Source organism: Moschus berezovskii, chromosome 9, assembly GCF_049115385.1.
Source record: "Moschus berezovskii isolate FMDL1 chromosome 9, NW_MosBer_1.0, whole genome shotgun sequence".
NCBI lineage: Eukaryota > Metazoa > Chordata > Mammalia > Artiodactyla > Moschidae > Moschus > Moschus berezovskii.
This window is the reverse complement of record NC_142468.1, coordinates 89,068,679-89,081,181: the sequence shown is the minus strand read 5'-3', so window position 1 is coordinate 89,081,181 and position 12,503 is coordinate 89,068,679. Positions and strand designations below refer to the sequence as shown.

General features: G+C 49.9%; 1 long non-coding RNA gene across 1 annotated transcript; it reads right to left on the bottom strand.

Moving 5' to 3' along the window:
- Nucleotides 1-7,444: 7,444 nt before the first annotated feature.
- LOC148776610 (uncharacterized) lies at nt 7,445-9,523 on the bottom strand. The gene is made up of 2 exons (XR_016038369.1): nt 9,065-9,523; nt 7,445-8,963 (listed from the first exon to the last, which is right to left on the bottom strand). It is a non-coding gene; the product is annotated as an uncharacterized LOC148776610 (long non-coding RNA).
- Nucleotides 9,524-12,503: the final 2,980 nt, after the last annotated feature.

Below are 12,503 nucleotides of genomic sequence, written 5' to 3'. Positions count from 1 at the left end.
GGCCAAATCCTTTGCAGGAAGGACAAATCTGTCTATCAGAGGTGTACTGAGCTTCTCCTGGATGTACAACTAAAGTCTCACAGAACAGTTGGGGAGCTGAGGTGGAGACAGATGACAACCTAAATGTCAGTCTGTTGTAGGGGCGAGGAAGGGGAGCGACTCATCATGGCAGATTAGACACCCAGGTCTCTCTTTGCTGCCCCTTCAGTCCTCACCACAAAAACCAGAAAGGATGACTTTTTTTAAAAAAATACAAAGATTGGAAGGACAGGAGGAAATAAAACAGTGGCCACAAAACACTGGAAGATAGAAATCCAAGAAAATGGAACGGTAACAGTAGTGGGGAAAGCCAGGCACCAACACAGCTTGTACGGCAGAGTCTCTAGGGGGCTCAGGACCTGGAGGCTCCAGAAGCCCTGGAGAGACAGAGAAGAGAGAGGCCAGCATAGGAGAACTGAGGGCAAGTCTGGGGAAAAAAAAGATCCGGCTTCTTTCTCTCCACATTGAAACAGCTGGGTTATTTTCTTGAAGGGGTAACGTCAGAGGGTTTCTTAATGGTGCATGCTAAGTTGCTTCAGTTATGTATTACTCTTTGTGACCCCATGGACAGTAGCCTGCCAGGCTTTTCTGCCCATGGGATTCTCCAGGCAAGAATATTAGAGTGGGTTGCCATTTCCTGCTCCAGGGGATCTCCCCAACCCAGGGATCCAACCCACCCAGTTTATGTTTCCTGCATGGCAGGCGGGTTCTTTACCGCTAGCGCCACCTGGCGGGCACCAGCAAAAGGAGAGGGCAGGGTACATACCACCCACTGTAGGACTGAGTGTATCATATGATGCCAACATCCCCCACCCCAGCCCTCTGCTCCCCTTAGCCCTGCAGCCCTGGCATCCAGGCTTCCCCTTGCAGGAAGAAACTGGAAAAGTCTTTTCTGCAGAATCTAAGCTGCTGAAGAAGAGTGGCTTAAAGGTCCAGATATCAGGAGTTCCCCAACCAAGTGACCCAGTGGCTCACCCACAGGGATTCTCATAATTGATGAGCTCTCAGAGCCTCCAGTAAGCTGGTTAATTCCTCACCATGACACGTGAGTCTGTGGCCAGGGATTCTCAGACACTAAAGAGAGCCCCTGACTTGAAAGACCTCTCTCTACTAAACAAACAAACAAACAGAACTTGGAGGAATCAGACTCTGCAGTTAGAAGAAACTGCAAAACAAGCAAAAGCCATCATTACTACCTTCTGAAATAAAATATACAAGATGAGATTACAATCATGAAACAAAAACAGGATACTGTAAAAGAGAACAGTTAATTAGATATCAAAGTAGTTCTTCCTCCTTACCCTTCTTCTCTGCTCCTCCTCAGTGGTTCAAAGGCCATTAGGTGGAACTGCAGAACAGGTGTCTCCCTGGGGTCGGGGTCGGGGGCAGGGGTAGCCCAGAGAGAGAGGTGGAGCCTGTGTGGTATGAGGAGGGCACTCATGAGAGGATGGTGGCTGCACAGAGTGTTGAAAACCACGTGAGGCTAGATGGGTACCCCCACGGAGGGGCAGCCTGGTGAGCAGGGGAGGACAGCAGACCTGTGGAGGAAGGTGGCTGCAGGGACCTACAGAGGGGTGTCATGGCCTGGGTGGGATGAGGGGGGCATTGTGGTGGGAGGTGGCAGAGGGGGAGACTGGTTACACAGAGAAGAATTAATCAAATAAGTAAATACATTAAAGATAACAAGAGTAGTTTCCTCACCATCAGAAAAAGGGAGTTACACCTTTGAAAAGGGACAGAATTAGGTGAAATTGTGCTGGTGAGTGGAATGGGAAGTTTCAGATTAAACTCACAGACGGATAGGTGGATAGATAGGTGGATGTAAGCAGGTGTATATTGATGGGTAGATGGATAGATAGGTGGATGTAAGCAGGTGTATATTGATGGGTGGATGGATAGATAGGTGGATGTAAGCAGGTGTATATTGACATAACATGCAGAAGTACACACATATTCCCTACCGTGGTATAGGATAGCTGTTCCCTGCCATAGCTCCAACCATGGAAAGGGCCTGGGAGCAGCAGCATTCCAATGGCAACAAGAACACCTAGCACCCAGGTCTTGGCTTCTGAATACCATTCTCTACTTTGGGACCCAGGGCTCCTTGGAGAAATGAACTGGGGCCAGAGAAAGTACCAGATGAGCCTGAACCATCTTGTGGTGCTAGAGAGCCAGGAAGTGCTCCGAGAATGATAGGATCTGCCAGGAGGACACACAGGCCACCCTCCAGGCCAATCTGTGACAACTTGAGGACCAACTGACATAATGTTGGTAACAGATTATAGCCCCCTGAGCAGAATGACAAACACTGAGTCCATACTCACATAAATAAATGAATAGGGCTTCCCCAGTGGTCAGTGGTGGAGAGTTCCCTGCCAGTGCAGGAGACATGGGTTTGATCCCTGATCTGGGAGGAAACCACATGCTATGGAGCAACTAAGCCCATGCGCCACACTGCTGAGGCTGCGCTCTAGAGTCCGGGAGTTGCAACCATGGAAGCCCGCGCACTCTAGAGCCCGTGAGCCTGTGTCTGCAAAAAGAGAAGCCTCTGCAAGGAGAAGCCCTCTCACTGCAACAAGAGAATAGCCCCACTCTCCACAACTAGAGAAAAGCCTGCACAGCAACGAAGACCCAGCACAGCCAAAAATAAATAAATAAAATTATTTAAAATAATAATAGAATTGAACATGCCAGTTACAAGATATCAAAGTCTCTCCCATAATATGCTTACCAATTACAGATGGCAAAAGAATAATATTGCAATGGAGAAGTCTGGCAGACACCATCCTAATCAAGGAATCAACGTGAATGTCATCATGAATCAGACAAGTTGAATCCTGTGCCATCCTCCTACCTGGGAGGATGCAACGGGAAGATAGCATCACAGAAGAGTGCTATGGAATTCTTGCCAAAGATGTGGGGCCTGAATCTAGTCATGAGAAACATTAGACAGCCCCCAATGGAGGGACATCCTCCAGAAGCCTGGTGGTCCTAAAAGTCAAAGAAATAGGAGAGACTTGACAGCCACTTGTAAGCATGCTTCTGTTCTGAATATTTTGCTACGAAGAACACCATAGCAAAACATGAAAGGCGGCTGCAGGTTAAGTAGTAGCGATGTTTCTGTGTTAATTTTCTGATTTTGATGGCTGTAGTGTGGTTAGAGTATGTCTTTGTAGGAAACACACATTCAGACTCCCCTGCAGTCCTGTGGTTAAGCCTTCACCTTCCAATGCAGGGGACGCAGGTTCAATCCCTGGCTGGGGAGCTAAGATCCCACATGCCTCAGCAGCCAAAACCCAAAACATAAAACGGAAGCAGTGTTGTAACACATTAAATAGACTTTCAAAAGCGGCCCACATTAAAAAAAAAACCCAAAAAACTATCTTTAAAAAGAGAATTTGGTGGACTTAGGGAATCATTTCAGCAACTTATTCTTAATGGTTCAAGGGGGAAAAATGACTTTTTCTTTAAAGTATTTGCAACTTTGGTTTATGTAGGACATTGCTTCAAAATGAAAAATATTAAAAGCGAAAACAAGTCAAAAGTGATAGGCCTTTCTTGGCTCAGGAGCTGTGGGAGAACGGTTTAAGGCAGCTCTTCGTTGGTGCGAGGGCGCCCTCTTGTGGTTTTTGTAGTACGATGCAGCACCCGAGCACCAGGTTGGGTCTGGGATTTTGATACTGTTTCCCAGATTTAGATGTTCTCAAAGGTCGTCTTATTCAGTCCCCTGTCTCAGGCCATGGTTTCTCTTTACCTAAACCATAAAAATACCTGTGTCCTCTGTCTTCAAAGTTCCAGAAGTGTCCTTTTCTGGCCCTGATGCTGGAAACTGCCCTTAGGATTGGACTCCTTGGAGGTTCTCTGGACAGACAGGGAGCGGAAAACCAGCATGATCAGGGGCTGGACCAGTGACAAAGGCTGTAGAGGATGCAGCCTAGATGGAAGGCATGAAGTTGCCCCTAATGGTATGCTTGGCCTTGGGGTCATCGCTTCCCTACTCCCAAGTTCATTTTATTTCTGCATTGGAGACCAGGAACTTGCCCAGACTTTCACAGGAGCTAATGAGATAAAAGAGAAGGCAATGGCAAGCCACTCCAGTACTCTTGCCTAGAAAATCCCATGGATGGAGGAGCCTGGTTGGCTGTAGTCCGTGGGGTCGCTAAGGGTCGGACACGACTGAGCGACTTCACTTTCACTTTTCACTTTCACACAGTGGAGAAGGAAATGGCAACCCACTCCAGTGTTCTTGCCTGGAGAATCCCAGGGACGGGGGAGCCTGGTGGGCTTCCGTCTATCGGGTCACACAGAGTCGGACACGACTGAAGTGACTTAGTAGCAGCAATGAGATAAAAATAATAGATTCCAGTTTCCACTTAATGGGTGACCACATGTCCAAGGCTGCCTGGAAAAAGCCTGATTTACACCTGCTGCCTGGCATTGTCACTAATGACCTCTCTCTCTCTCTCTCTCTCTCTCTCACACACACACACACACACACACACTCAAACATCTCAGTCTGAATGATACATAATTTGGTCACTACCAAGTATAATCTACCAAGTGGATGATAAATTATATGGCCACCAGCCACCTGTGGGCTCACTTTTAGTGGGTTTTCCGAAGTCTTCAGGACTCTGAGCCTTTGTGGTTTCTTCTCACCCCTTCCCCTAGGTGTAGTGTTTATAGGAGCAACGGGTGTACACTCACTCTTACCCAATCACAGAAAGCAAATCCTGGTCTGAGCTAAGCCCGTCTTAAGTGGCTGGACACCGGCTAGCTGGGAACTGGCTCCTTCGCCAGAAAGCAGGAGTCCGGGCAGGCAGGTAGGCCCCAGGGGCCTTGGAATTTTACATTACATGTCATCTATTGAAAAAAGTTAGTATCATACTTTTGTGATGGAAGAAGTGATAGCATCTCTCACCATCTCCCCAGGAAGGAGAGTTCATGACTTTGAGTCCCAGGGTCGGAGAAAGGAAGGCAGAGTAACAGCCTCTGTATGTTTCAGGGACTGTCACCAGGTTTGGTCCATCCAGGGGGTGGATCTGGCTTTTCCCGGGGGAGGGGGAGAGAGCCTTGGGGCTACAGTGTCTTGAGGATCAGAGAGGCAGTAACCCAGTACATTTGTCAGGCCTCCTCAGACAACCATTTTGCCTTTTTGCATTTCTTTTTCTTGGGGACGGTCTTGATCACTGCCTCGTGTACAACGTCACAAACCTCCATCCATAGTTCTTCAGGCACTCTGTCCCATCACTTTATGGCAAATGTCCCATCACTTCATGGCAAATAGATGGGGAAACAACGGAAACGGTGAGAGACTTTATTTTTTGGACTCCAAAATCACTGCAGATGGTGACTGCAGCCATGAAATTAAAAGACGCTTGCTCCTTGGAAGAAAGCTATGACCAACCTAGACAGCGTATTAAAAAAAACAGAGACGTTATTTTGCCAACAAAGGTCCATCTGGTCAAAGTTATGGTTTTTCCAGTAGTCATGCATGAATGTGAGTTGGACCATAAAGAAAGCTGAGTATTGAAGAATTGATGCTTTTGAACTGTGATGTTGGAGAAGACTCTTGAGAGTCCCTTGATCAGAGAAATGCAAATCAAAACCACAATGAGGTACTGTTTTACGCCAGTCAGAATGGCTGCTATCCAAAAGTCTACAAGCAATAAATGCTGGAGAGGGTATAGAGAAAAGGGAACCCTCTTACACTGTTGGTGGGAATGCAAACTAGTACAGCCATTATGGAGAACAGTGTGGAGATTCCTTAAAAAACTGGAAACAGAACTGCCATATGATCCAGCAATCGCACTCCTGGGCATACACACCGAGGAAACCAGAACTGAAAGAGACACATGTACTCCAATGTTCATTGCAGCACTGTTTATAATAGCCAGGACATGGAAGCAACCTAGATGTCCATCTGCAGATGAATGGATAAGAAAGCTGAGTACATACACACAATGGAGTATTATTCAGCCATTAAAAAGAATACATTTGAATCAGTTCTAATGAGGTGGATGAAACTGGAGCCTATTATACAGAGTGAAGTAAGCCAGAAAGAGAAACACCAATACAGTATACTAACACATATATATGGAATTTAGAAAGATGGTAACGATAACCCTGTATGCAAGACAGCAAAAGAGACACAGATGTATAGAACAGTCTTTTGGACTCTGTGGGAGAAGGCGAGGGTGGGATGATTTGGGAGAATGGCATTGAAACATGTATATTATCAAATGCGAAACAAATCGCCAGTCCAGGTTCGATGCACGAGACAGGGTGCTCAGGGCTGGTGCACTGGGATAACCCAGAGGGATGGGATGGGGAGGGAAATGGGAGGGGGATTCAGGATGGGGAACACATGTACACCCGTGGTGGATTCATTTCAATGTATGGCAAAACCAATACAATATTGTAAAGTAATTAGCCTCCAATTAAAATAAATAAATTTATATTAAAAAAATAAAAATAAAATTCTATACTTTTATGAAACAGAAAAAAAAGAGAGAGAGAGAGAGAGTCCCTTGGACTGCAAGGAAACCAAAGCAGGCAATCCTAAAGGAAATCAGTCCTGAATATTCATTGGAAGTACTGATGCTGAAGAGGAAGCTCCAATACTTTGGCCACCAGATGCGAAGGGCCAACTCATTGGAAAAGACCCTGATGCTGGGAAAGATTGAGGGTAGGAGGAGAAGGGGACAGCAGAGGATGAGATGGTTAGATGGCATCACCGACTTGATAGACATGAGTTTGAGCAAGCTCCAGGAGTTGGTGATGGACAGGGAGGCCTGGTGTGCTGCAGTCCATGGGATCGCAAAGAGTCGGACATGACTGAGCGACTGAATTGAACTGAACCCAGTACATAGAGAATGGTGGTTGCCTCTTCCATTGGGAAAGGAGAGAAGGGATTTGTAAAAGGTGGTGTCCTATGCCTGCTCCGCATGTGGGAATGGCTTTGATGGGCTGGTGGTGGGAGTCAGGGGGCTGGACAGGGTCTTCAGCGGCTCTGAGTGCCGCCAGCCCCATGCAGCAGGGGACAGAGAAGAAAGATCAGAGTCATCTGCAGAGCAGGGGGCAGAGACACGTCAACAGCCAGAGCCCAGACAACGGGCCAGACCCCACTCTACATCCCCACAGGCCATATGATCAGACTTTCTATAGCATCTATGAAAGGAGTAGAAAATAGGGTGCTACAGAAATACACAAAATCAGCCTTTATAAACAGGTTTAGGAGACATGCGGATTCAGGTTGAGCTTGATTTAGGAAAACAAAGAACTGAGAGGTTTCTGGACCCCAAGTGTAGAGGAGGCCTCAGAGCAGTCACAGAGAACAAATGGGTTCCTCTGAGATGGGCCAGGACCTTAGGAGCTGGGGGTGGGGTGCAGCAGATATTTGAAGTTAAAGCTTCATTTTTCTTTATTTTTTTAAATGTACATTCAGGATGTAGATTTTTAAAATGTACATTCAAATGTACATTCAGGTGAAAAGGGCATACATTTTAGAAAAACAAGTAATATGAATGTTCACATGAGGGGTAATCTCACTGATCACTTAAGGAGCAACTTCCCCGACCAGGAACTTTAGAGCATGCTCTCAAACCCTCACAAACACCCTGTAGAGAATCACTGTCATCCAAAACATCGATGCGGCAACAGTGGCTCGGGACGGCGGACTCGGCTGAGCTCCCGCAGACCGGTCCATGATGGGCTGTGATAGCCTGTTTGCATTCTGGCCGCTACACCCCACGGCCTCTCCAGGAGGAGCCACAGGCCAGCTCTGCCCCTCAGTCTCCCTGTACACCCTTGGGCCTTGGGCTCAAGCCTGCGGGGAGATTGGTGAAGTGGGGCCGTGGAGAGAGAGCGCGTGGAGACATCTGAGGAGGCTGCTGCCCTGTGATGGTGACTGGCGGTGGCCTGGGGACCGCTGGTGATTGAAGAAGTCAGGAAGACAGGCTGGACGTGGGACAGGAGGGGAGCCAGGACACGCTGAGGCCAGTGGGGGGCTCCCACGTGTCTGGCATGACCCCCAACTCTGGACTTCACTTCCATCTTGCAAATCTTACTATTCAAACCCAGCAAGGAAGCATATTCTGGGAAGGGCAGTTCTGAGCTTTAGAGGGGAGCTGAGGTGCCGGGTTGACACCCCAACCCCGAGCAGTGACTTGAGGGCCTCGCCTCGGGGGTTGCTGACGTGGGGAAGTTGGTCTGGCAGCTGTGGGTCTTTAGGAACCATCTCTCCCTGCCCACCCTCACACATGAGATACAAATGTGCAGGCAGCCTGCAGGCCCCTCCTGCCCAGGGTCTGGGGCCAAAGCAGATGGCCCAGGGTGAGTGGTGATGGTGGCTGGGCCCCTGGCTCTAACATCCAGAGGGAAGAGAGGCTGGGGTGGGACTCTGGAGAAGGTCCTTCTCCCACCGGCTGCCTGTCTTCTCTGCTGTCGGCCTGTTCCTGAAGGGCCCTCCATGCTGCACAGGAGGTCACAGAGCCCCCCTTCCTGGGTGGGGGCTGCAGGACACAGCAAGGGAGGCCCCGGGAGAGCTGGCATGCCTGGGGACAGGCTCTGGGGGCCTTATTATTGTTGTTCAATCGCTCAGTCATGTTGGACTCGTTGCAACCCCATGGACTGCAGCACGCCAGGCCTCCCTGTCCATCACCAACTCCCAGAGCCTGCTCAAACTCATGTCCATCGAGTAAGTGATGACATCCAACCATCTTGTCCTCCGTCATCCCCTTCTCCTCCTGCCTTCAATCTTTCCCAGCATCAGGGAATTTCCCAATGAGTCGGTTCTTTGTACCAGGTGGCCAAGTATCAGAGCTTCATCTGCAGCATCAGTCCGTCCTTTCAATGAATAATCAGGGTTGATTTCCTTTAGGACTCACTGGATGTCTGCTCCCTCAGCCTCCTTCATTCTCTTCCTGGGAAGAAAACAAAATCCATCACCCCTCTCCCCTGTCACTCCCTCCCTGCCCCAAACACAAGACTTTTCCCATGAAAATAACCAACCGGGAAAACGTACCTTTATCACGAGGCCCGAGTGGGCAGCCCTGAGCAGAAAGTGCTGGGGCAAGAGTCACCGTCAAGGGTGAGCCCAGCCCCGACTGCTGGGTGGTCAGGAACCTGCAGGTGTGTTTCTTCCCAAGACTCCGACTTGGGTTTCCGCCTGCGGTGAGTGAGAGGACGGCTGCCTCATCCGGCTGCGGGCAGAACTGGGGCAACAGGGAGAGCCCAGCCCCCAGCAGTGCTGAGCACGTGGTGCCCGCACCACAGAGCATGAAAGAGCGGAAACACACTCGGGGCTGGCGGGGGGCCGGGCGGAGACTGCGAGAATGGAAAGGCTTCCCATGGAAAGAGTGGGCGCAGGTCTCCGTGCAGGTCCTGCAGAGTGAAGACACAGAGATCCGTGGAAAGATGCTCTGGGTGGGTGGAGGGGCGGGTCTGGGAGCCTTGGGGTTGTGAGTCAAGGGAAAGCAGCTGTTAGCAGTTAGCACCATAAATGTTCGAGAGAGAGAAAAGATCCGGGCTCTGGAGCGCGGAGAGGGCACCTAAAGACAAGGAAAGTTCTCAAGAGAGAAGCAGGGTGACAAAGGACAATGGGAGTGGCCCACCAGTATCGCACAAGTCATCAATTACACACACTCATGGTTTGTTTCCCGGTTTTCCTTACAGCCCCGTGAAGCAAATCTTAACAGCTCCTCATCTTCATTTTCAAGCCCGTACATTGCAAAACCCTCTTTTTTCAGAGGAGGAAACCGAGGTTCAGAGGGACAGTGATTTCCCCAAGGCTCCCCAAGACAGCATCAAAACTCCACCCCACGTCTATGGCTCATACCTTGTGATCCAGGGAACCCAGCTGGACAAAGGCTGGGAGCTGCAGTGAGCCCTGCAGGCTTCGGCAACAGGGTGTCCGAGTGGCCTGGAGCAGAGGTCTGCCTCAGAGAGCCCCCCGGTAGGCCCAGTGGGGACCCTGGAGGAAGATGGAGAGGTAGGCTGGGAGGCAAGGCAGACACCCGGCAGAATGAAACTGCCAAAGCCATCCTGCCTGACTTACTGCACCAAAGTGCTCAGTGTATGTAGCCTTCTGGAGTCGGGGGTGGTGACAGAGGTCCACAGGGTCTGGTGGACAGAGCTCAGCTCAGACATGCCTCTGACACTGGGTGAGGCTTCTCTGTGCCACACTTTCTCACACACCTCCATTTACCCAAGAGGACATTATATTCTCTACTTAATAGTTCAGAACACGGAGGCCCAAAGAAGTGAAGTCACTCGCCCGGGACCTCAAAAGAAAATGGTAGAACTATTCCGCAAGCCAGGATCTTCTGTCTCTAATGCCAGTTTCTTTCCAAAGTATGATCCACTGTTAATGAGAACTGCTGATGATGGAGCAGGAACCAATAACAACGCAGGTGCTTTACCTGGATTACCTTTAATCTATGTGACCCTCCCTCCTCTTATGGAGTAGGAGTCTCTGGCTCAGAGAGGGTGAGTGAGATGTCTGAAGCCACACAGCATTCGACACAGATCTTCCTCAACTCCAAAGCAAAATTACTTTCTCTATAGCTTGTCTCCCAAAGTGTATTCCATGGGGTGTCCATTGGTGTCCTGGAAGGGGTGGGCACTGGGGATGTTGGTGAACAGATATTTTGGGAAGCATTGAGTTAGACAACCACCTCTAAGACTTCTTGGAGGTTTATTTTTTTTAATCTCTGAAAGTGGAAACTGGTGCGCTCACACTTAATTGGTCCACAGTCTCATTTTACCGTAAAACAATGCATTAGTTAGGAATGTGCAGAGCTGCAGGCAGAGAAACAGCCCCCGAGTAGCAGCCAGGAACCAGCAGAGATGGGCAGAGCTGATGCAGTGGCTCAGACATGGCGCTGGGACCCAGACTCCTTCTAGCCTCCCGCTCTGCCATCCCTCACAGGCATCTTCCACCTCCATGGCAGCAAAACGACTGCAGCCCTTTCAGACACCACAGTTACGTTCCAGGCAAGAAGAGGCAAGGAGCTGAGGGAAGCAGAACCTTTGTATCCCAGAAGCTCCCTCAGCAGACTTTTGCTACATCTCATCTGCCAGAAGCATGTCACACGAGCACCCTAGCTGCAAGGGAGCCTGGAATTTTAAGGGCCCATTATCACCCAGAAGGCACTGGAGGTCCCTGGGTAAGGAGGAACGGGAGAGTGGTTACAGTAAAACGCCTGGAGTTGGGATCCCACGGAAATGCTTGGAGAACGATGCTCTCCCTTCATGCCATCTCCTCTTATTTTTCTGCCCAATGACAGGCAACTCATTCTTCAAAGCCGACAATGGCCCCTCTGCAACTGAGGCTCTCACATTCCTCCATCTCCCACCCCTGCCCCTCGCTCCCTGGCCGATGAGGTGGCCCTGATCAGCCCACTGTGGCTGTGCTAGGGTGAAAAGCAGGAATGTCCTCTGGATGGACTGCCTACCCATCTGCTGCTCTAGAGGGCAAGGACATGGCCCATTCCTATCCATGTCTACCAAGCCCTGGCACAAATGTCCAAAAAGAGCCTGAGTGGCTCAGGCTCTTTTTCCAAAAAGAGAAAGTGGTTCAGGATGCTTTGCTTGGTTAGGAGAAGCATGTACTGATCTAAGCTGCCAAACTCAGAAAGGATCCAAGGGGGCTGCTGAGGGTAGGGATGTCATCAGGGCTCAGGAAGGTATGCTGTAGAGCCCGGAAGGGCACCGGCATCCCAGGCAGCCTTGCTCCATGTGTGCTGCTTCATCCACATGCCTGGAGCCCAGCCTTTCCTGCTTTTCCATCCAGGGAACAGAAATTAGATGCTACACTTCCGCTCCAGTGAGATCAGCTCCAGAGGCAAGCTGACCCTCTCAGCCTCATTGCTAAATTGGGGGAGAGACTCTGATTGGTCCAGCTTGGGTCAGGTGTCATCCTGGTCCAATCGATTGTGCCCCTCAGCAGCCGGGGGAGGGAGGTGAGGCTCATGCAATGCGTGGATGGGAGGGACAGTACAGGCAGAGATCTCACGATGTGACTATCTGACTTCAGGGTAGAGCAGGAGTCAGCAAATTATGACCCAGGCACTAAATCCAGCCTGCCAGCATTTGCATAAATCAAATGTTATTAGAACATAGCTATGCTCGTTCACAGGGCTTCCCAGGTGGCACCAGTGGTAAAGAAACCGCCAGCCAATGCAAGAGAAGTAAGAGACTCAGGTTCGATCCCTGGGTGGGGAAGATTCCCTGGAGGAGGGCATGGCAACCCACGCCAGTATTCTTGCCTGGAGAATCCCACGGACAGAGAAACCTGGTGGGCTACAGTCCATGGGGTCACAAAGAGTCGGACACGACCGAAGTGACTTAGCACCCATGTATGCATGCTCATTCACTGACTGTCCATGGCTGCTTTTGTGATGGACGGCAGAATAGAAGAGTTGTGCCATGGACTGTGTGGCCTGCAAAGCCAAATATTGACT